At 45.6% G+C, this 25,086-nt stretch overlaps 1 protein-coding gene and 1 long non-coding RNA gene across 3 annotated transcripts in view; one reads left to right on the forward strand and one right to left on the reverse strand.

The window, feature by feature from the left end:
• TSPAN18 (tetraspanin 18) overlaps positions 1–1,049 on the reverse strand; it is a 160,258-nt gene extending 159,209 nt beyond the window's left edge. For both annotated transcript variants that reach the window (XM_081002259.1, XM_081002257.1), the window contains exon 1: positions 861–1,049. The gene's annotated coding sequence lies outside the window, so the exon portion shown is untranslated. The remainder of the gene's footprint in view (positions 1–860) is intronic.
• LOC308475470 overlaps positions 1–25,086 on the forward strand; it is a 597,484-nt gene that overhangs the window by 303,193 nt on the left and 269,205 nt on the right. The window lies entirely within an intron of this gene.

Below are 25,086 nucleotides of genomic sequence, written 5' to 3' on the forward strand. Positions count from 1 at the left end.
TAAATAACAGGACTAAAGAAGGTACAAGGAAGACCAGCATGAGTTCAAGATGGATGAACACCCTCATGATGGACATAAGCAAAAAAGAAGGGAGCGCTGAAAGGAGCAGAAGCTGTTCCCCCGCAAAGCAGGACTTAGGAGGGCACAGCACCAAACTTCACATCTGGGGAAGTTTCGCAAGAGATGCGCTGCATCCAGGGACACTGAAGGGAACTGAATCAAGGAAGCAGGAGGAAGCAGCCCTTGGGGGAGAGCAGCAGTGCAGGGCATTTGAAGGGGAAAGAGGGGTTCTTCAATAAAGGGACCCCAAGTGAGGGGAAAGCACCCCAGTATTTAGAGGGTGCCCAAAGCCTCAGAACCAGGACTACAGCACCCCCAGTGACCAGAATGCTCTGGTCCACTGGCGAAGGGGGACCCTGTGTAGATGTGTCTGTGTGTGGAGTTGAAGATGTTTAATGGAGAAGGAATCCGCATCCTAACGCTTGGGAACACTGAAAGAGCCGAAACCCTGAGTGAGTGCGTCGAGTGAGTGTTTAAGACTAGCTGAGGCGAACAAGAGCACCCAAACCACCATTTGGGGGTGAGCAATAAAGCTACCGGAACTCTATGGGCATTTAAATGAGGGCTTCTTCAACCCCCTCAGGGGCGGCGTAAGACCCAGAGCCGGAGAGGAGGCTGAATGGCGGGGCAGCAGCAGCTGAGGCAAAACCGGCCCTGCCGCCGTGTGGAGGCTTCTAAAGGGGGCGCTTTCGGCACGCGGGTTGGCGGGGCGAGGGGGGGGGGAGCGAATCGCGGCCGCGGCCGCCGCCACGCGGAGCCGAGGCGCTCGAGGCGGGGCCAAGCGGGAGTCCCGGGCTTACCCTTGGAGCAGCGGGAGGCAGCCCAGCCGCGCTGGCTCGCCTTCCTCGGCGTCGGCAGCTTCTTCAGAGCAGCTGAGGTAACTTTCCCCGGAGCCGAGAGACCGGCGGCAGCGGCAGCACCAGCGCCTCTTCGCAGGCGGCGCCCAAGTTGCAGCCCGAGCTTCCCCGGCGCTCGAGGTGGCGCGAGGCAGTGCGGCGAGCTGGGACGCTGCAGCCGCCGCTCGGCGCTCCCTCGCTGCGTGTGCAGAGATCCCTTTGCCCGCAGCAGCCGGGAGAGCTGGAGTCGCCAGCTCCAGCCAGCCGCGGCTCCACCTCCCAGCCCATGCCCCCTCCCTATCTCCCCCTCCCCTGCCGCCGTGCCTTCCCTTCCTCGCGCTGCATTGTTCCCTCGCTGTGCAGAGGAGCAGGCGCGTCTCTCGGCTCTGCGGGCACACGCGCCTCCTGCCCTGGGTTCTTGCACATCCTCGGACCCCTTCTCTCTCCCTCTGTTTGGCTTTGCCCTGCCCCGATCACGGGCAACCAGTTGCTCGACCTCCCGGAGAGCTTGATGAAGTTCCCTGCTCCTGACTTCGGCTGCCTCCCGCCCTCGGAAAACTTTTAGCTCTCCTTCCAGATCTATGAAGCGGCAGTTGGGAAGAAGGGGAAAGAGGGGATTGGAAACACCGAGCAGGGGGACACCTTGTTGGGAGTACACTGTAGTATCCCAGAGGACGCATTAGAGGTTGCTCAACATGCCATTGATGCAATAATAGTGCCTTAGTGGTGGATTTTGACGAGATCCTCCACACGCATCATTCCACTGTTTGCTGTTCTGCGATGCTTCCCAAACCTTGCTGCATTATTGCATTCAGGAAGGGCACTTTTGCACTGTAGTGCAACAAAAGTAGGACACGTTCTCCTACCTACAAAAAAATGCCATTTGGGCACCTCCAGATGTCCTTTTTACGTATAGCCCATTCATGATAGTGCTCATGCTGGTTGTTGGCACCCGTCTGTCTCGGGAGACAATGGAGGAGTGCGCCTTTGGGGGTGAAGTCAAACTGATGGATAGTTATAGCACCTGCTGTGGCTGTAGAGACTGATGGGGGTGAGACATGTTTTGTTGCAGTTGGGCAGATGAAGGCATCCGGGTGCATTGTGGTCTTCTGCCTGCTCTCCTCTCACTGGCCATTTTCCCTCTGGTCACTACTGTGGATACACAACCTGACTGTCTCCATACTCTGTGGTTGTCAGCAAGGAATTCCCATGTAATGGTTGATGTTGCCAGCCTTCGTTTCACATTTGATGACATCCTTGTAAAGCAGAGTTGGCCTGGTGCCTGTAGAGCACGTCTTTGGGGACCCTGTCCTCTCCCATTCTGTGGACATGACCAAGTCAGTGTAGATGTTGCTGAGACAGGAGTGCAAACATGCTGGGAATGAGGTTTCAATATTGCTTGTGCCTGCCAACATTTCAATCAGTGTACATCCTGTAGCTTCCCACTGGGACCCTTTTTATACCGCAATTGTTCTGCGGTTGTTGGGGTTTTTTGTCTGATTTTTGTTGCACTGTAGTAATAGGTACCGCTCTGGCAGGAAGGTAAATGGCGTTTCCGTGCGCTGCTCTGGTTCGCCAGAAGTGGCTTAGTCATGCTGGCCACATGACCCGGAAGCTGTACGCCGGCTCCCTCGGCCAATAAAGCGAGATGAATGCCACAACCCCAGAGTCGGCCACGACTGGACCTAATGGTCAGGGGTCCCTTTACCTTTACCTAGTGCAAGAGTGACCCTCCAGATGATCACAATCTGGTAACATCAGAGAAATATTGTGAAACAACTGTTAAAGTAGAATTATGTGTGGATGCATTCAGGATAACTCTACCAAGAATGTACTACAGTGGTGCCTCGCAAGACGAAATTAATTCGTTCCGCAAGTCTCTTCGTCTTGCGAGTTTTTCGTCTTGCGATGCACGGTTTCCCATAGGAATGCATTGAAAATCAATTAATGCGTTCCTAGGGAAACCGCCTTCAGACCAGGTCCGGGGACAGTCTGTCCCCGGACCTCTTCTGAAGGCTGGGGGGGGGGGGACAAGGGCTTTTCTTCCCACCCCCAGCATTTTAAAAAACCCCGGGACAGCGGAGGACTTCTCCGCTGTCCGGGCGATCTTAAAATGCTGGCGGGCGGCATTTTAAAATCGCCCCGGGACAGCGGAGGACTACTCCGCTGTCCGGGGCGATTTAAAAGCCCCTGGGAAGGCGGGCAGGGGGGACAAAGACTTTCGCCCCCCGCCCGCCTTCAGAAGGTGTTCCCGCCCCCCGCCCCGCTTCGGAGCAGCGTTCCGAAGTGGGGCGGCTGGGGCAGGTGTTCCCGCCCCCCCGCCCCGCTTCGGAGCAGCGTTCCGAAGTGGGGCGGCTGGGGCAGGTGTTCCCGCCCCCCGCCCCGCTTCGGAACAGCGTTCCGAAGTGGGGCGGCTGGGGCAGGTGTTCCCGCCCCCCCGCCCCGCTTCGGAGCACCGGGAGAAGCGATCTCCCCGCAGCCCCTTGCTTCAAAAGAGGTCCGGGGGCAGCGGGGAAGAAGCACTGCGCTTCCCGCTGCCCCCGGACCTCTTTTGAAGCAAGGGGCTGCGGGGAGATCGCGATCTCCCCACCGCCCCTTGCTTCAAAAGAGGTCCGGGGACAGCGGGAAGCGCTTTGCGCTGCCCCCGGACCTCTTTTGAAGCAAGGGGCTGCGGGGAGATCGCTTCTCCCCGCAAACCCTTGCTTCAAAAGAGGTCCGGGGGCAGCGCGAAGCGCTTCCCGCTGCCCCCGGACCTCTTTTGAAGCAAGGGGCTGCGGGGAGATCGCTGTCCCCGGACCTCTTTTGAAGCAAGGGGCGGTGGGGAGAAGTGATCTCCCCGCAGCCCCTTGCTTCAAAAGAGGTCCGGGGGCAGCGGGAAGCGCTTCCCGCTGTCCCCGGACCTGGGGCTGCGGGGAGAAGATCGCTTCTCCCCGCCGCCCCTTGCTTCAAAAGAGAAGACCCGCTGTCCCCGGGGCAAGCTTCGTTTTGCGAAGCAAGCCCATAGGGAAATTCGTCTTGCGAGGCAACTCGAAAACGAAAAAACCTTTCGTTTTGCGAGTTTTTCGTCTCGCGAGGCGTTCGTCTTGCGGGGTACCACTGTATTATGCATCAATGAGATGTTGCAGAATACACCCACAAAAGACACTAGTCTGGTGAGACCCAAAAGTCCACTTCAAAATTGTCTATTTTTAGTATTTTGATATACTGGCAACTTTGGCTGGCACATTTGAAGTGAATTTGGCGCTACAGATCCCTTCCCTCTTCCCAAACAACATAATTTTTGCAGTCAACAAAATGACAGGAGAAATGCATTTGAAAGTGTGAGGTGATAGTAACATCATATAACTTCCATGCAGATCGGAACAGATGCTCAATAAACAGTGACATTGTGTAACCTTTGTGCAAATTTTGCCAGCACACCCAGGAGTGAAGACACATGCGACAAAATTATGGTAGAAAGGTCACAACTTTATTAACTACAACTTGAATACGGATCTACAGGGAAATAAAACCTTCAAGCAAGCAACCGAACAATTGATAATACTAGATGGGTAAAGCCCTCTGCTTCTTAATCTGAGCAACACAATCCTGGCTTGATGACCGGTATCCCTTGGCAGAATGATGCGAAGCCTCCATTGCCTACTCACCATGAAGATGAGTGGAAAAGGTACCCATTGATCCACTCTCCCCCCTCTCTGCTTAGTATTCAACTGGTTGAGCTCCCCAGACCCAAGAACATCAAACCAAGCAATCCACCTGAGCTGCCCAGCAATAGGAGTCACTCGGCCAGATAACCCCCACTGGTGGTACCTCAGAGTGCTTATCAAAGGTAGTAAAGGTGTTTTAACTGGTTAACCACATTAAATGCCGAGTTGTGACAAAAACAGTGAAGGAGAAAGTTAGACCACCAAATTTAAAGTTTGCTACCAAAAACTGAGAAGTGCATCTAAGACATTAGCTAAAATGAAGTCCAAGGTTGCATGACCAAGTATCCAGGTTAGCGGGTCATTTGTCTGTGGAAAAGTACCAAGCTGACATTAGAAAACGACATCTTATTGTTTTAAAAATAAGAAAAAGGAAGTGACAGTGACATGTAAGGAAAGAGGAACATAGGCTACTGTACTTGAGAAACTCTACTTACTCTCAAGATCTACATAGAGCAAACAAGAATGTTCTAATGTTGTGGTTTTTGACCGGAACATCTAGATTTCTGGACCTCAGCTGTTTTGGGTTGACATGAAAAGGGAAGTAGCATAATTTTGAAGATATAAGCAAGATCAGGTGAATACATAACCAGAATGAGCTCATGCTGGGAATATGGGATCCTGGGCTGACAGATCACCATCTCTACTATGTAAGAAATGTTTCTTGTTTCTTCTTTATATGCTTGTATGATTGCATTCTTTTAATACTTGTGCAAAGTTGTGTGCATTTATCTTTCAACTGCAATAAAACCTGTTCCAATTATAATCCTATTTGTTCTGACGGCGCTGTAAGTTCATCAACTGACCAAGCTCCAAGGAATAGTAAAGAGGTGACAGAGAATATTCCTAGGATCTTCCTGATCAAACTCTGGTAGCTAATGAAAGTTTCCTAAAGCTAAATTCCTGCACAAGGAATCTGCCCAACCAGCACATGCCTCCTGTTCCCATCTTCCAGAAGTCAGCTCCTGGATCTCTGGGGCAGTATGTTGCCCCCTGAATCACCTCATGACCTCAAACCTAGGTCAGGAAAATCACCTGGACATTCTCTACCAGGAGGTACAATCAGGAATATATTGCCATATAATAAGGATTTCCTACAGAACAATGCAGTTAAGAGATACTCTATGGGGAACTGTGGGATTTTGTTCAAGAGAAGGGCTTGTTGATTGAAAGAACTGCATGTTCTGCAATGATCTGAGCAGGGAAAGCAGCTGAGTATAGACCTCTTTCGCTGCAAAGTTTTACAGGCAGCACCATCTGCATTAGACACTATTGCAGGGAAAGCCAAAAGAACCACATGGTGAGAATCAAGAGACTGCGAGAGTAATAAGGGGCAGAGGGCAACTTAAAATTTAGGTTCAAATTAGGTTCACTTGACAGGCATGGGCAGTGGAACTCCGCACTACCCTTACTTGTGCAAATTCGATCTGGCATCCAGATGCAACCAAAATGAGAAGACACTTGGGGGGGGGGAGTATTAGCCCAAGCTCATTCATCATATACCTTCACCCACCCACCCTCATGAAGCTTTCATACATTGAGTTTCCAGATTCTTCCTGCTGTGGGGTGTATTATTTAGTACTTTGCTTACAGGAATGTGCAATATTGTTTGGCTTCCCATAAAAATCTGTGTGTATTATCAATCACTATGCCAAGCAGTGTGGGAGGAAAGAAACCAAAGGTGCTGGGAACAGGGCTACAAGTTGCAGATCAGTCAATGTGCACAAATTACTATAGCTGACAGCAGTTTTAAGGCTGGAAGGGATTATTGAGGCTGTATAGCACTAGCAGGAAATTCTATGAAGTTTCAACACTTTGCCGCCGCCCCCCAATCAGCATACCTCTTTCGTCACTGCTTGTGCTGATTGCATGCAACATCTCAAATTCAAAGCTGGTCCAGTTCTCCAAGGTAGACTGCATAGATGGAACCAGGCAGTGCTTGTTCATTGTACAAGGATGGAAAGGAACATCCATTACAATGGTATGGTTGCAAGATCCCCTTTTCTTAGATACAGTGATGGCACTAGGGAATTGACATCTGCTAAGATCTACACCCCAGTAGGGGTCCATTTGCCAGTTTCTTCAGCCCCTGCCCCTATTGTTGTTTCTTGCCTGTTCACCTGCAGTGAGAGAAGTAAGAAGAAGGAGCAGTAGCCCCTGCAAGCTTTTTCTCCCCTTCTGGGTAATTATTATTGTTTAGCACAGGGCAACTCCCATGGTCTTGAACAGTAAAAAGGTAAAGGTAAAGGTACCCCTGACGGTTAGGTCCAGTCGCGGACGACTCTGGGGTTGGGTGCTCAACTCGCTCTATAGGCCGAGGGAGCCAGTGTTTGTCTGCAGACAGCTTCCAGGTCATGTGGCCAGTATGACTAAGCCGCTTCTAGCAAACCAGAACAACGCACGGAAATGCCATTTACCGCTGGAGCGGTACCTATTTATCTACTTGCACTTGACATGCTTTTGAACTGCTAGGTGGGCAGGAGCTGGGACCGAACAATGGGAGCTCACCCCGTCACTGGGATTCGAACTGCCGACCTTCTGATCGGCAAGTCCTAGGCTCTGTGGTTTAGACCACAAAGCCACCCGCGTCCATTGAACAGTAGCCTCCCATAACTACTTTCCAGAAACTACTTTCCTAGGGGTAGGATCGGAGCCACTGAAATGCAGTGCCCCCAACCCCACCTCCCTGAAACACTCCAGAAGAATACTGTGATCAACCGTATCAAAAGTTGCAAAGAGATACAGTAGATTGGGCCCATAAAGGAGAGGCATGCATGGTGAGGAGGTCAGTGCAGTCATAGAGAGGGACCCACTGAGAGCATCTTGTCCATGGGCTTCCCCCGAGAACCAGCCCTGCATGGAACCTGCAGACTCAGAATGCCTCAACTTTGTTCTTCAATAACCCTTCCTACCCATACTAAGTTGCTCCCCAAAAGTTTTTGTGGCACTTTAATAATCCAAAAAGATTGAGAGTCTTAAGTTCCTAGCATTGGTAGCAATTTATTTTGACAGTAGGTGTTGGGGGAAAGTTATAGATAAGGTGGTATTAGGGCTTAGCATGATTTATTATAGAAATGTATTAAATTGCTGAGATGTAGGGTGAGGTTCTATTTTCCGATGCATGAATACATTCAGTTTTTAACATTTCTACCCAAAACACAATACTGGCTAATACAGCATCACAGTCAAATAAAGTCACATTGAGCTCAGTGAAGTTTTACTGAGTTTACCATATGTTATCTCCCCCTGATTACAGATTCATAAAAAATCAACATAACTGTCTTATGTTTTCAGGATAAACATACACAAATGACACTTATGTGAATATTTAATGCTTGTACCACACAGAAATCAGGTGCTCCTATTTTATATAGCTAGTTTCTACACTGGGTCCATGGCACAAAATGCCAGTGACTGAATTTCTAGAACAATGAACAGACATTTCAGGGTCAGTCTGCATTTTGGCTCCTGAGGCAAACCATGAAATGGTGGGAAACCCCACCCAGGGAAGAAGAGGGGACTTTACACTGAGCATCCTACAACAGTATAGTCAGAAGTATTACACCAATGTCTTCTATAGCTGTACCATTGATACTTTTCACTGGACAAATTATTACAGTCATTGTAAGCAGGTTCTTTCCCCTTCCTCCAAGTACCTTAAGTTTCTCTAGGAAAGAAGTCCTATTGCCTAGAACAGTGGTGCCCAAACTTTTTTCAAAGAGGGCCAGATTTGATGAAGTGAAGGGCCATGAGGGCCGACCAAAGTTGTTGAGTTTTTTTTAGGGTTGAAGTTGTTGAGCTTTTAGGATTTTACCCCAGGAATTAACCGCCACAGGGGTTGGATTAAACCGACCAGCGGGCCACATTAGGCCCCCCCCAAAACAGACTTTGGACATGCATGGCCTAGAACCACCTCCACAGGATGGGAGCAGACCCTCCCACACCAGAGGAGAGTGTATTGTTCTCTAAAAGCGAATGAGTCTTGCAGGTGAGTGCATTACATCTTATATTTAAAAGCTTGGCAGTGGAGCATGAAAATGATTGGGGCATTCTTGTCACTTCCATCCAGTTCTGATCATCTTGCCTGATTCCTGAACTCCTGAATCATGACTCCTGTACTTTATATCTGCTGCTAAGCCTGTACCATTTATTGGCCTGAATAAATACTCTTTCTTATTTACAAGTAACAACCTATGTCTACATGTGTGTTGGGCATGAGCTCCAGCCCAGGAGCTCTCCAGAAACCCACCAGCTCGTCCCTAGTTGGAGTGCCTTCTGCAAGAAACTCACCCATTGCTTGGTCTCACACTGGGATTAGTTCCTTCCTATGGAGTGCCTCCTCTCCCTGCCCTAAGACCCAGTGCTTCTCCTCCTCCTGGTTGCTCTTCTTTTCTTGTTTTGGCCCAATCTGTTTTCCTCTGTCTTTCCTCCTTTCTGGCCTCCATTTCTTTTATCTGCCCCTTTCCTCATTTACACCCAGCTGCTAAGTTGCCTTCCATTGGGCTTATCAGGCCAGAGTCTTGATAGGTGAATAAGGCTGCCACTGCTGCATTGGGATCTTCCAACAGGGCATGTTTGGCTGCAGAGAGATCCCATTCATTCTGTAACAAATAGGGGTGGGGAACCTGTGGCTGTCCAGACATTGCTGGACTCCAACTCCCATCAGACCCAGCCAGCATGGCCAATAGAAGAAGAAGAAGAAGAAGAAGAAGAAGAAGAAGAAGAAGAAGAAGAAGAGTTTGGATTTGCTATCCCGCTTTATCACTACCCGAAGGAGTCTCAAAGCGGCTAACATTCTCCTTTCCCTTCCTCCCCCACAACAAACACTCTGTGAGGTGAGTGGGGCTGACAGACTTCACAGAAGTGTGACTAGCCCAAGGTCAAGCAGCTGCATGTGGAGGAGCGGAGACGCGAACCCAGTTCCCCAGATTACGAGTCCACCAATAGCCAGGGATGGTAGGAGTTTTAGTCCAACAGCACCTGATGGGCCACAGGTTAGTTTTAGAAGACAAAGTGAAACAATGAAGACAGCAGCTAAAGATACAAATGGTTTTGTTCAGCTCCCTACAAATCTAAAAGTATGAAAAACTGTGATCTCTCTCCAAGGATTTGAGAGAAATTCTATTTTACCATTTATATATTTTTCTTTCTTTGCAATTACAAATTCTGTGCCTTTACTTATTTATAAAAATAATTTACCACTAAAAAGAGAGATGCTCCATAGTGCTAATTTTTTCCATCACAAATCACTCATGTCCTCCTCTTCACGATTTTTGAAAGCCCATTGAATTCTCAGTTCTACAACCACTACTTTCCTTTCTGTTTATATGATATTCTGATTACATGAATAATCGCTGCCCATTAATTAATTAATCCCTCCTCAGGAAAAAAGCATGAGTAAATTAGATGATAAATGTAATTGTTCATTTCTGGTGGCTCTCTTAGGGAGGCATTTTGCTATGTGAATATGATGTACTATATTTCCACCCCCCCCCCCTTCTGGCCTCTTCTTATTTTGTGGCCACTGCTTACAGTGCTTCCCCCTTCCACCATTCCCCATATTGTTAAATTCATCTTCCCTGCCCTTTTTATTTCCCTCTGCTATTTTCACTCATGTCTTTTCTAAAGAGACCAAGTATCAAGTGACCTGACAGCAGAGAGTAGTTTGGCTCCAGTTCCTTTCCACACACTTGCAGTTAACACAGTCCAGTGCCTGGGCAGATTGGCAGAAAGAAACACTGTTTGCTGGAACCTAAATGCTTGCCTTTTTCCAGAAATATGTGTGATCCAGGACCAATCTGTGTTCTTTGGAAACCAACTATGTTAACATTATGCTTACATCTATGCTGCGATTTTCATGAAGCGCCTAGATATGCCTCCTTCAAAATGGAACCCAGTGTTTCAAAGGCGAGTCCTTTAAATTGCGAATCTAAACTCACATTAAAGCAACACTTAAGTGACCTAATTTTCAAAGTGCCAGCAGCCCTGTCTGTAGCTGTGCTGATTAGTAATCTACACAGTTTATCCAGATCCTGGCAGAGAGATCAGAGACTCCGGGAAATCAGAGTGAAGTGTGCCTGATATACAAGTTGCAGGGAGGCTGTTAAAAACTTCATTCTATTACATTTGTAATTAAACCTTGATGCCACCCTCCTCTTGCTCTGTTTTCCCAGGTTCAGCTGGAGAGAATCTGAGACTAAATTGCTCATAGCTATATGTGTATGTTGAATCTCATAAGTCTCACATTAACTTCTTTCTAATACTGTTTTAGCTGAGCTTAAGTTAGCCGTAGTGATTCCTCAGGTGCACTTTTTGTGCTCTCAACCTTGTTCTCATCATTCCTTAATACAGAGTTAATACGAAACAAAATATAAAATACTGCCTTCCTTGCCTGGGGCTGGAATGCAACTGGCTAGGTCAGAGGCAGAATCAGCACCTGGTGAGCTCAATGCAGAGGGACCATCAGGGCAGGACCTCTAGGGTCCACTCAGAAGAATGAGCTGGAGAACCCCCAAACACAACAGGACCAGCTTACCATGTTTTGCAGTAAGTAAAGTAAGACTCTAAAGAGGAAGACTCTCATGAAACTGTTACGTCCAAGGTCTAAAATTTCCTAACTTCATCACTAGATTGGCAGCAATACAATTGTTGCCAGGCTGCTTCTGAATTTTGTAAAACCTTGATGCTGATTACTTGCCAGAATGGAGCTGTACATGTTGGATCAGTAAAATAATGGATGGTTTGTGGGATCTATGAGAGGCAGTCAAGTACAACATTCCTTGTAATGCTAGAGAAGACATGTGAGGGAACGTTTGGTCCAGCCAGTCGAAACTTCCTGTTCCTCCTGGCTGGAGCATCCTTCCTGTTGCATGTGATAGAAGGTGGGTTTGACCTAACCTGTTCAGGTAACAAAAGGATGAGTCACACAGCACACCCCTCTCTTTGACTTTCTTCTTCGTTTGACCAGCTTCTAGCTAGGACTGCTCTGCTAGCTCTCAGCTTGCAGAAGCACTGGGATTATTCGCCCATATGGGGTAGAGCCACATGTACATATTTGTAACCTAGTCTGCTTCAGGAATCCAACTGTGAACTGATGTGAGTAAACTTCTTTTATTGACTTTGAATAAGATTGTCACCTCTTTATTCTTTTAAGAGGGATTCAAGAGAACTTACAATTCAATCTGAGACAGATTTAATTGTATAATAGTGAGAGGCTTACAAGAGCCTGCAACCAGCTATCTACTGTGCATATAAAAGGGGGAATGTAACTCTGCTACATAAAGGAACTTGCTAGCACAAGTTAGGAAGGATATTAATAAACAATGTATCCTCTCCTGCTACCCTAAACATTCCCACATGGTTGACAATCCTAGCTTTTAGGGCTGGCTCTGGGAGCTCTTCGGATGCAATCCTATACTGGAGTTACATCCACAGAGGGGTAATAGGATTTGGCAGTCCCATTGACAGCCCCAGTGCCCACCCCACCTTGATGTTAACGTGTTGCTGCTACTTCACCAAACATAGGTTGGTGGACTGAGGTAGACATTCCAGAGTAATGTTTGTTATTCTTATGCCAGTTTTAATTTTCTTGTTTTCCTCTTCACCACCTGGTCTCCAATCCTGTTATAATGCAAGTAGAAGATTGCTCTGTTAAGCTAGTATTATTGCAGGAAGGAATTATCTCAGATGGTGCTGCATGCCATTCCATTTCTTTCCAGTAGCTAAAATTGCTCCCATGTGTCTAAACATATTTAGGAAGCTGCTTTATACTGAATCAGACCATTAGTCTACACCAGAGCTTTCCAAACTGTGTGTCGTGACATGTTAGTGTGTCAGCTGCAGTGTGTGTAGGTGTGTCATGCAAACACTCCCTGTGCTCCTCCCGGGGCTGGAAAGGGGTTAGTTTAACCTCCGTCTTGCTAGTAAAACTGAATTACTGTGTCATGAAATGATGCGTGTCTAAAAAGTGTGTCACCAACATGAAAAGTTTGGAAAGCTCTGGTCTACATTGACTGGCAGTGGCTCTCACCCAGCCCTCCCTAGAGATGACAGGAATCAAACCTGCGATGTTCTGCATGCAAATCAAATCCTCTACCACTGAGCCTCTTCCTCCATGTGTGAAGACCTTCTCCACCAGGAGGTAAACATGCTGGTTAAAAGCTAAATTTATAGTTATGGACTAGATTCTGCAGCAACTATTTTTGAAGATCCAGTGCTAAAAGCATGGCATATCAGCAACATACGGGAATAAAGATAGCTATATGTGTTTCTATATCTTCATGAAATAATCTTGCCCCTAGTTTTTCCTTTTCCTTCCTTTTGAAGTTAGGAACTAGTGAGATGAAAGCATCTGACAAAGAAACGGATGTCCCAGAAACAAAGAGAGAACATTTGAGACTTAAGCAAAGGAAACAATGTAGCATTACAAGAGTGGCATAACAATTAATCTCTAGAAATTTCTGAAGCACTTTATCGTTCACTGTGCAGACCAAAGTAACAAATTGGGATTGATTTATAATAAAATGTAAGTCCCACCCTTCTCTGCAAAGTCAACATGAGGCAGTTTACAACAGCGAAAATAAAATGGCACAACAATAAAAAGTATAAACAGCACCACAAGGAGATAATTAAATCAGTACAGAGCTGCAGAAACAATTTTTATCTATATTAATACTATAATGAAAATGAATACATATATACAGAGAAACAGCAGATTGGGCATGAGTGAATCCTGAAAATTATCCTGGGCTTTTTCATATACAGTTGTACCTTGGTTGACGAATGCCTTGCGACTCGAATGTTATGGCTCCTGAACACTGCAAACCCGGAAGTGAGTGTTCCAGTTTGCAAATGTTCTTTGGAATCCGCAACTTCTGATTGAGTGCAGGAAGCTCCTGTAGTCAATCGGAAGTCATGCCTTGGTTTTCAAAAGTCGAACGGACTTCCGGAACGGATTCCATTCAAGAACCATGGTACGACTGTAAACCATGTTCTCTGCTCTGCTCCTGTTCACTCCATCCAAAGCAGAAAGATACACAGCTGCTTTATCATCTGCCTGACCATCAGGTCTTGATCCTGAAACCCTGAAACCCAGGGAACAGTCTGCATCTCATATGGGCTGAGCTTAAAAAGAATAATAGATTTTCATTCAGTTAGAAGCCTATCCCTTGTTTTTCCCTGACTTTAACAGTAGTTTCTGTGTTTCCTCACTAGAAAATTGCTAAATAATTATACTACAGGCTGACCCAGTTGGTTTTATTAACGAGAAGCGGGAAAAGAGTGTAAAATTTAGAAAAACAAATGATTGACTCTGCAGCTTCCTTTCTGACCTACTTTTAATATGTGCATGCTCCTGTTCAAGGGGAATTCAAATTGTCTAAATTAAAATAACAAGACCCATCCTGGAGCAACCCTAGACAGCTCCTGTGTCACCTACACAGGCACCAGGACTCAGAGGTGCCAATTTGAATAAAATATCTTAGGGGAGGCCAGGTAAGCCCTGCCCCACATAATCGATCACATGACACAGCACACCCACACCCTTTGAATGACAATGCCCATCAACTTTGGGGGGGGCAGGCCCCTCAAATGTTTTATTTGGGGGGGGCTGAAGGGACCTCAGCCCCTACAAGTTGACTACCATGCATCAGGTATACTTCAGACTTACCTATCCCACCTCTTTTCAAGATCTAAAATCTTCAGGTATAGGGAAATGGTGACCATCCATCTCTGGTGATGTAGACCAGTCAGTATCTACAAGTCCTAGTAAAGATTGGAAAAAGGTGGAGTTTATGAAAAGGCAACCATGGAAGTCCATTCATGTTCCCATTAACAATGCTGATTCAGATTAACAGTTGCTTGTTTTCACTTTGGACTGAGCTGCACACAAATTAGTATATTTTCCCAGTACTTACAGGATACTTGAAGGTAAAATGTACTGTTAAATTGCATACTTAAGTGTAAATTTTCATGCAGCTATTCCTGTAAACGTAGATTTATGAATGAATGTGTGCAAATATGACACAGATTGGAAACAGAGTAATCTATCCCATCCCGAGTCCTATGAACCAAGATCCATAGGATGCCATGTAAAGTGACCAGAGGGGCTCCAAATTCCAGTAGTGGCTGGTACAGAAGCAAAGGTGAGGTTTTGCTACTCTCCACTTGCTGGAGCACGGTGAGGGGTGAGGCTTAGGGAGCTCAGCACTGTGCAGGTGCATAATGGCAAGACTGATGGATTGGCTCCAATGCACTGCACTGCACTGAGCACTGTTCAGCTCACCACTCTCCCTCCAGAAAGCTCCAGCAACAACTGTGTTTGGAAGCCAGGAAAGCAGTGGCACTCCCACTTTGTCACTCCATCAGTAGCTACTGCCTAATCCTATATAAAGCAAGGTTATGTGTGTTCCTGCTGTAACACAGCTGAGCTATTAAACCTATAAATATTCACGAAGCCAAGATGACTATGGAAAGACTAGGATAAGGACCACTAGGGATGTCAACTTCTCATCCGCAATGTAGTGCCACTGCTATAAGACCATTTCCTTTTTCATATTCTGGTATTATGCTTTGCATCAATCCCATAAAAGGACAACAAAATATCCCATTGTTGCTGACTTTTAAAGCATTAGAGTAACTTCTACCCCATTTAGTAAAAAGAAGCAGCTTATCTTTTAAATCTACCTCTCATTCAAAAGCTTCAGACCAAATTGCATTTTGTTAGACACTTTCAAGTTTCCCCCCCACAGCTGTTTGTGACAGTAAACGACATTAAATAAAAGCTCAAAGCACTCTGTTACCCACAGGGAAAATGAGAGCTGCTGTGGTGAAAAAAGCTGTTGAAAAACTTCAGGTCTCATCATAAAAGCACCGAGATTCTCCCCCAGCCATTTATGTCAACATGGCCATTTGTGCTGATGTTGGTCACAGTCCCTAGACGCTTGCTAAGAAATAGGGAGCCTTCCAGTGGGAAGCCTAATAGCATACGAAAAGCCCAGCTGGATCAGGCCAGCAGCCTACCTAGCTCAAGTAAATAGTTAAGGGACATGTGAGATATAGCTTTATGTAATGAGAGGGGTGTGATCATGGAAAAGCATTTGAAGGGGATTCTTAAATGAAAGTGGTGTGATACTGCTTTAAATGTATAACGCAGGTGGTGCCCAGGGCTGGCTAGGCCTGCCACTGATACCAGGGGAGGAAGGTTGGCAAACAGCATGCCCAGTTATGGAGTCATGTCCACCCTGCCTGGTGATTTGTTTTCCTTGTGGTTTGGACCTAAACCCAAACCCTGGAAATAATCGCTGGCATGTAGTCCTGGATGACTGTTCTGATTTGCCCCATTTCCTACTGGCCAGTCATCCCTTGACATCTGTCATGCCTATTTTGCAGTGTTTGAGTTGATATGAAGAATGAGAGAACAGCAGCTTTTCTGTGGTAGAGCATGGTTCTTTCCTGGGCCCTGAAATAACTGAGTATACACTTCTTAAAGGGTTCGTGACAGGAAAATTCAGGGGACCGTACATCAGTTTTGGTATCTGGAAAACCATAGCTCTGGGGATCTTGTCACCGCCTTTGATGTGTTTCATTCCCACTATTGCCAGGTTGCTATGGTTACTTTTAACCTTCATGTGGAAATCAGAGCAACCCTCTTTGCTCCTGTAGTTTCAAGACTCACAGAACACCATGGGTGGCAGCCAACTTGAATGGAAGCATCAGTAGGAGGCCTCAAGCCAACCACAGACAGATTTACAAAAAAACCCACACTATATGAACTGCATCCTTCCTTGTGTCTGTTGGAGGTAGCAGTATTTTGTTCATTTGCCTAGATTCGTTTACATTCTGTGTGCTTATAAATAGTGGTACAGATGAGATACTGACATAGACAAAAGCATATTCTTTGTTCAGCGCATTTTTATGCCACTTTTCATATGTTGTAAGATGCTCTGGTTTACAAAAAGGAAAATACCCAGCAACAAGAATATAAAATCAACAACAAGCATCTCTAAAAGCCTTAGGCGATGGATGAGCCATACGTCAAGGCCAGTGCACATGATTTGCATGCAGAAAGTTCCTGGTTCAATCCCTAGCATCTCAAAGGACAGCAGGGAATCAACCCTATCCAACATCTAGGGAGCTGTTGAAAGTCATCATAAACAGTATTGAGTAAGACAGACATGGCCCAGCTTAGAATAAGGCAACTTCCCGTGTAATCTATGGAAGCCAAAAGAATAAAACAGTGAAGCCCCTCTTTTGTTGTTGGTATTTGTCTGTCTCTAGAGACAATGGAGTGTGCCTAAGGGGGTGAAGTCTAACCACTGTGTTAGCAGAATTGAAGTGACTCACCCCCCAGGGTGCAAGCCTATGCAGTGTGTATGGAGGTCCTGGGTTACCCAGACAAAAACACCTCCCTCTTGGCCTCACTGATGTGGTCCAAAGGAAAGCAGAGCAATACGTTTGGCACCAGCTTGGCTGCAGGAGTTGCCAGAAGGAGACATACCTTCAACTGTCTTACAGACTCCACTCTAGATTTGTGTACGGTTTACTTCTTACCAACTCTTAAGTTTACTGCTTAAGCCACTCTGAGTGTTTCACAAACTGGCAATCCAGATTCTCATGGGATGCCGCCATAAGCCTGTCAGAAAACAGAACAGCCGCACTGGAAATTTGAAACTTGAGCCAAGCTGCATCAGAGAAGAATATTAAGAACTGCCTTGCTGGATCAAACTCAGTTCTAGCTAATCCCACATTCTATTTCCTAAAGCAGTCAGTCACTTGTCACGGGACATTCACAAATAGGAATAGCATTTGTCATTTTAAGATGGGTTTGAAGGACACAGGATGCTTCCAGGTTGTATTTTGTAGGAGAAATTAAACTGCACACCAGAACTTCAGGTTAGCACAGTTAAAGTGGATAAACAAGTCCGCTTTTTAAAAAACCCAAAACTTTCAAGGCTTAGAAAGTGATGGGGAAATGCATTGATATGTGTGGGGTGACCAACTGATTAGCAGGAAGACCACACCACATGGAAATCAGGATGAATGTAGGACCAAAGCTTATTGGCGTACAACCATCTTTTGGTGTACAGCCTGATCTTTTCCTAGAGAGATCTCATTGTGTAACAGTGAGGGACAAAACCATGCAGGAAATGAACTCTTCATCATCACACTGCACCCAAGTGCATCAGGCCAAGGAGAAGCTTTCCTCGTTGCTTTGAGCCAGTGAAAATTGCAGGCTCTATCTGAGGGCTCACTGAAGAGGTTTCACCCTTCATTGGTCAGTAAAAGCAGAGTCGTCTGTGCAACGAGGCCTACAGAGAAAGGAGGGAGGCAAGCTATTAAGAGTGAAGCCTAATGGCCCCTTGAGAGAAGAAGCAGCAGGGTAGGAAGGAGGAAGGAATAGCAAGAAGAATTTGAAATAAAATTTCATATATGTGTGTGTGTGTGTGTGTGTGTGGTATTGTGTGCATAAATATAATCTTCAATTGAATTTTAATTACACACAGGGGACAACACAACATATAATACAAAATATTACTGGCTGCTTTTCTACACAAGATTAACTTTGTGAAATATATCTATATTTCCTCTCCCAAGTTTCTGAAATGCTCTGCCCCAGGCAGTCAGAAGAATGGGCATGGCATATAGAATGAGTTAGGAAGAAGCTTTTAAGCAGTAGGCAGGCCACCAACCCAGAGCTAGGTTCGAAGACAAATCTTCCTCAGCATTTCTCAATAAATAATTCACTTTTATCAGCAGTGCTCAGCGACAAATCCACATCTCCCTGTAGACTCGAACTGATGGACCTTAAATTAATACATCGACAAAATAAAAATTAGTTGACAGTCTTACTCATATCTGAAAGCAAGCAACAGATTGCAGGCTCTCTGAGATGTTTGGGTAAGTCTCTGTTTTGTGTGTGTACATTTTTGTCTTTGTGACTATTGCTCTACTTGTGCGGTTGTAGTCTGGAATTTCTCCCAGTTGTGCAAATGATGTTTTGCCTTTTGACAGCATGCAGCAAGAATGTTCCAAGAATCCAGGGTGGAGATAGTGTTGGTGGGTGGCTGGGAGGGAGGGAGGGAGGGAGGCACTGCAGCAAAGATGTGCTCGAGTCAAAAGATCATGATGGTCCAAATGGATGTAGCAGAAAAGAAGCAAAAGACATCCAGAGCTTGGTGAACACAAAAGATCTCCATTTCATTTGGGTTCCCCAGCAATAACCACCACCATCCTATTTCTTTATTCATTGCCTTATACCACAAAGGACTCAGAGAGGCATACAACAATACAGAGAAGTATAATATAAAAAATAAGTGCGCTGGAATGTAATAAAAAGTGATCATACACTTGACCTGTGAGGTCAACACCCTTAACAAACTACAGTTGCCAGGCTTCTTTGTGAGAAGTCATGACTGTTAAAGTGGTATAAGAGTGCTTTAAATATATGGTGTGGACGTGACCAGAAACAGTGGATGCCTATTGTGGGCATGGAAACTTCGCCACAGGCCACCATTCAGGGACCGTGCCACCAATGCCTCCCATAAACAGAGGTATCTAATGGGCTCACAACAATGGGGGGATGACATCCCAGTTCATGTTCTCTATTGCTACACCCACAATATGTAAGAAAATGAAAACGTTATCGCATTCCATCTGCCTCAGTGTCACAGTAAACAATGAACTGGTACTGCCAGTCCCAGAGAATCCCCACAGGTAGATCTGAATCTGAATCACCTTATGCAGATGATTTGACTGAAGGAAAATACATATTTTCAACTGTTGAAATAATTGATATTTTTATTGACAACTTCCTTTGGAAATAAGAAGGATATTGATAAGCTAGAACATGTACGGAGTAGGGCGATCAAGATGATCAAGGATCTGGGAACCAAGCCTTAGGAGAAACAGTTGAGGAAGTTGGGTATATTTAGCCTGGTAAAGAGGAGAATGAGAGGAGATATGATAGCCATCTTCAAATACCTTAAGGGCTGTCATGTGGAAGATGGAGCAAGCTTGTTTTCTCCTGCTCTGGAGGGTAGGAACTCAACCAACGGGTTCAAGTTACAAGAAAGGAGATTCCAATTAAACATCAAGAAGAATTTTCTGATGGTAAGAGCAGGTTGATAGTGGAACATTCTGCCTTGGGAGCTTGGGGATTCTCCTTCCTTTGATGCTTTTAAACAGAGGCTGGATGGTCATCTGTCATGGATGCTTTAATTGAGATTCCTGCATTGCAGGGGGTTGGACAAGATGACCCTCAGGGTCCCTTCCAACTCTACAATTCTGGAATTCCAGGAATTCTGAAGAACCCGATAATTGTCAAATGCAATTGTCGAATACACATGGCATAGTGCATTGTTAAGCTATGAAATTCACTTCCACACAAGGTAGTGATGACCACCAAGATGGATGGCTTAAAAAGGGATTAGACAAATTCATGGAAGATGAGGCTATCAATGGCTACTAGCCACAATGGCAAGGCTGTGCCTCCACTGTTGGAGACAGTGTCTCTACATGTAGGAATAGACATCTGCTTGGCCACTGTGAGAACAAGTTGCTGAATGAGATGGGCCATTGGCCTGATCCAGAAGGCTCTTCTTGTGTTCTTGTGATTTTGGAGCTGTCATGCTGAGCATAATGTCTGCAGTGGGGAGCTTTGTCTGTTCATGGATGAGCAGCTTGGTGAAATGTGCAGTCCCCAGTCCCCATTCAACATGCTTACCCTCTATAAGCAAGTAACCTATAAAGAGGACCCCTGTCTAGGAAACTTCAGGAAGGCCAGAAAAGGTGGGAAAAGAAGAGAATGGGTTAGAGAGAACAGCACCCACCCTCCCCACTTTTACAAAATATTTTGGTTTGCCATTGAAATATTGTATGCATTAAAAGCAAACAGAGAGAGAAGAGAGAGGGGTCTGTCTGGACAGCTCATTCAGTATACATATAATTCAATATACTGTATAACATGGGAGGGGTGCCAGGTTTGCACATGAGACAGTAGCAGGAAGGCTATACACACTGTGTGCTCCCTTTGAGGCAGAAGACAACAAGGATTAGCATTGTGGACTTCTGAGATCTCCCTCAAACCCTTTCTACTTGCTTTTGAAAAATTAAGAAAATAAGTGGCCAGAGAATCTGTCATTGAACTAACTCCAGCATCACTGATGCCAGATACAGATGGACCCTTATTCTGCACAGATGCTCTGTGAATAACACAGCAGAGACAATCAGGGACTGTACCAGTATAGAAGGCGAGGCTCATGTATTTCTGATCCCCTGTGAAATTATAACACACCTTTAGAAATATCCCATATTTTGTGTTGAAAAGTGGCACATTTTGAAGTATTGCTTTTGAAAAACCATCCCCATCTGACTTTACAGTGGCTGCGACTGCAAGTCTGTAATCCTCAAAATGCAGTGGGTTACTGCTTCCCGGGATTTACTTTGCAAGACAAAAATCTATCACATCAAGAGAGTCTTTAGCCCCCGCGTGGCAGCCCAATTGCTCCAAGCTTTGTTGATACCATATGGTATTCTATCCCAACCAGCATGCGTCCATAAGTCATTCTTGCACAAAGAGCAGAAGCGACCTGTGAAAAATTGGGCCCGCTTTGGAGGGATCTGCCTTACTCTTCAGTGCTGCCCATAAAGATGACCTAATTTAAGGAACGACAGCCAACTTCTGATGCAGTCAATTGTCACTTGCATACATGGCACCCTGCTTCTCTATTTCTATTTCTCTCTTTTTCAAATTGCAAGGGCCAATGTGAGATATCTCCAGCCAGCTTCATGAGGGCAGGGAGAGGGGGCTAATTTTGCCATATTCAGTCCCAGACCCTGTCAAAGCAATCATGTCTTTCCATTATAGAGAAGCAATTAGGGACTCCCTGTGATTCCTCACACTGCTTCTCTCCTATAGGACAAGGTGCCAAGCTTGCTCTATGTTGTCTATGTAGGGGAAGCTGGCCTTGCCTGAAGCTAGTCAGGATATTTAAAAGAGAGGGGGGTGTTTTTTACTGGGACAGATAAAACATCCTCCCTCAGAACCACGTGGCAGTGCTGCTGATTTTGCCCTTCAAATTAGCCTGCGGCAATTTCCAGCAGACAAATGAAAGGATTTCTCTATTGATTCCCCCCCCCCACACACACACAATGAATGAGTATAGCTTTTGCTCCCATGCCCAGTATTCATCTTGCCACTATGGTGTCTAGGCTGTTGTGTCTCTCGTCTGTGTTAATGTTTTGCATTGTTCGTTTAAAAGCATATGAGCTGCCTTGTTGAAAGAGGCCAAGGACTATCAAGTTCCATAATGACTTACAAGTAGGGCATGATAGAGATTGTTTGTCCTCAGAGTTTGGTAACTGGTTACACTGAACAATCAGCTCCTTCTAGATACCTAAACTGGGGTATTGGCCATCCAGATATCACTGGACTACAAATTCTCAGCATCCCTGACCTCTGGGCATGCTAGCTGAGGCCAATAGGAGTTGGAATCCAATAGAACTTGGAGGGCCACAAGTTTCCTGTCCCTGATCTAAACTTTTCCTCCCTCCCTTCCTTTTAAAAGCATTGATTATATCAGCAAACATAGCATTTTATCCAGGGATGGGGCTGGTCCAAGACACTTTGCTGCCTGAGGTAGAAGAGGAAATGTCTTCTCCACACCATCCTACATACAGAAGATTACTAGACCCGCAGTTGAACACTAGGCCCTATCTACATTATATATTTAAAGTAGTATCATATCACTTTAAATACTCCTAGCCTCCTTCAAAGAAGTCTGAGAACTGTAGTTTGTTAAGGGAGAGTTGATAGGAGATCCCTAACCTCCTCACAGAGCTACAATTTTCAGAGTGATTGAATAGTCAATCTCTCTTCCCAAGAAACACTGAGAATATTTACAAGACTGCTGGTGCAATCTCTAATCAAGAAGTCCACTTACACATACCCAATTTGTATCTCAGTATTTGTATCTCATCCTCACCCGCCTTCCAAAAATAGCACATTTATAAATATCCTGCAACAACGTGTTCGCTGTTCCTTCTCAAGCCACTTTCACCAACCTGGTGCCCTCTGGATGTTTGGACCACAGTTTCCAGTAGCCTCTTGAGCTGATGGGAGCCACACTCCAAAGCATCCAAAGGACACCAGGTTGACATTAAGTTTTAAACCCTTTAAGAAATGTACAGGGATTACCTGTGAATCGCAAGCTTTCCTACTTTTCACTATGTCACTGTGCCAAGAATTCAACTCTCATGACACAAAGTAGGAGGGGAGAGGGAGAAGAATGAAAAAGTGATATCCTTTCACTCACAGCAGAGAGTTAGACTGTCCAGGTTACTGGATGTTTACATTCTCCATACGGCTGCCTGCTTAGTTCATTCCTGCAACATCTGGTAAACCAAGAGGTCATTATGCCACCTGCCGACCTGGGCTGACATGCAGCCTTGCACAAACACAAATGGAAGAAATTAGAGAGATGATGGAGCTGGGAATTGAAGCAGAACACCCTCAGGGCCACTGCATTAATCCTTCCAGCTAAGCAGAAGAAGAAACCTGAAGTCCCAGAGACCTGGCTGCCGCAGACTCTAGTGCTATGTTCAATACAAACAATGGATCTGTGATTCATTGCTTCCTCTTAGCTAATATGTCACTGCCTTTATGGGAATGGGGGCTCCTGGGGAAGAGAGGATATTTCATACACCAGTCAACAGCTCAGACACGGCAGGAACAAATTCTCTTTCCAACCACTTTATCATGAAGACTGCCTGCCAAGTTAGCACCAGTCTTTTGCGGACACTTACTTCTGTGGGCGTGTCACCATTTTAGCTCGCTCTGCTTCCAAACCTGCAAAGAGGAACCAATGGGAGGCCAGCATGGGAAGCATAGTTTCTATGGCTTCAGGAGTGCTGCTGCTGCTGTGGGTTACCCCCCATTCCTACTCAGGGAAGTAACTTCCATTAGCTGAAAGTCCTAAGAGGAGGCAGTAAGTAGGTCAAGCAAACACAGGAAGACAAGGGCAAACTCTCAGTCCTGATATCTCCTGATAGCTATCCCCAGCTGTTTCCACTTTTTCTTAGTTGAGGTCACTATACATTTTAGGAGCAATTGCCAAAGCAGTGTGTGGAGAACTCGTCATTTTAAACAATCAGTGAGAATCAGGAATCAGTAAGGTCCCAGGAAATTAATGGACTCGGTTGCTCGCATAGACTAAGATGAAAGGGATGCCAATGATTCACTTCACCTTTAGTACTGCACCTAGTCAGTGGCGTAGCGTGGGGGGTGCAGGGGGGGCCGGCCGCACCGGGCGCAACATCTGGGGGTTAGGGTTAGGGGGCGCAAATCCACAGGTTAGAGGGCGCAAATTACTTGCCTTGCCCCGGGTGCTGACAACCCACGCTACACCACTGCACCTAGTGTAGTTATGCTCAGATTAGTCTTCATTAGCTTCCTGAATAAGAGTCAATGTGTATTCTCATATCCTTCCAAGACAGTGTGCGACCCAATAAGGCAGATGATTGAGTTCCTGCTTAAATATTGTAGCAATGCTATGAGAGGCCCTTTTCTATGGGCTGGTGTTATGTTTATGGGTCCTCAGTTTTTAGGATGTAGTTCAATGGAAAGACCCATGCAGCTGGCCTCATCCATGCAGTTGCAGGCCTTGAGCCCATGGAAAGACTTCCAGCAGCATGCTGTATAGGGATGTGGGGAGAAAGTCAATTCAGCTTGCATTTAAGGGCAAAGCTACCTAATTTACACTTTCCGGGGGGAAATCCACAAACTGAAGCAGTCATCCTTCAAAATGTTCACACCTCTGAATTTTGCAATGCAGTTCTCCAGCCAAGCGATGGGTAAAAATAATGCATATACAAAAGCGTGCATTAAAATGCATATGTTGGGATAAATAATAGTCACAAAAATAGGGACAAATTGCTTTGAAAAAAATGTGTATATTATACAAAAACGCCGGTAAAATATGCATATCAGGAGAAAGCACCAAAATGCGGATGAATTTTAATAAGAACGTTTTTTAAAAAATGCAAGTCGCAAACTGATGTGAAAATGTGGCAAATGAATTTAAGAGTGGGGGGGGAATCAGAAACAGAGAGAAACCAGAAGGGACAGATTGCTTTTATGCTTGAATAATCTGCCATTCTGTTGCAGAGCCACCCAGCAAATTAAAGTGTGCTTAGGACTGCAGTCTATCACTATTCCCTTGTGCTTTCCTTATATCCGTGCCAGTATTTATCAGTATTAGTCAGTTTTTATCAGTATTTATCAGTTATGTAGTGTGATGGGATTTGACAGGAAGCATAAATCATCCTTTTCTGAATTGTGTTAGCATTTTCGGGGGCTGGATCACAACAAGCAGGGGCAATCAATGTAGGGCTGAAATGTGAGTTGCTAATTAATGCACTAATCATTATTCATATATATGTGATTTAAGAAATCTAAATTTTAAAGTCAGCTCTCTCCCCGTAAAGAGTGC

The sequence above is a fragment of the Podarcis pityusensis genome, assembly GCF_964106645.2.
Source record: "Podarcis pityusensis genome assembly, chromosome: 1".
NCBI classification, from domain to species: Eukaryota; Metazoa; Chordata; class Lepidosauria; order Squamata; family Lacertidae; genus Podarcis; species Podarcis pityusensis.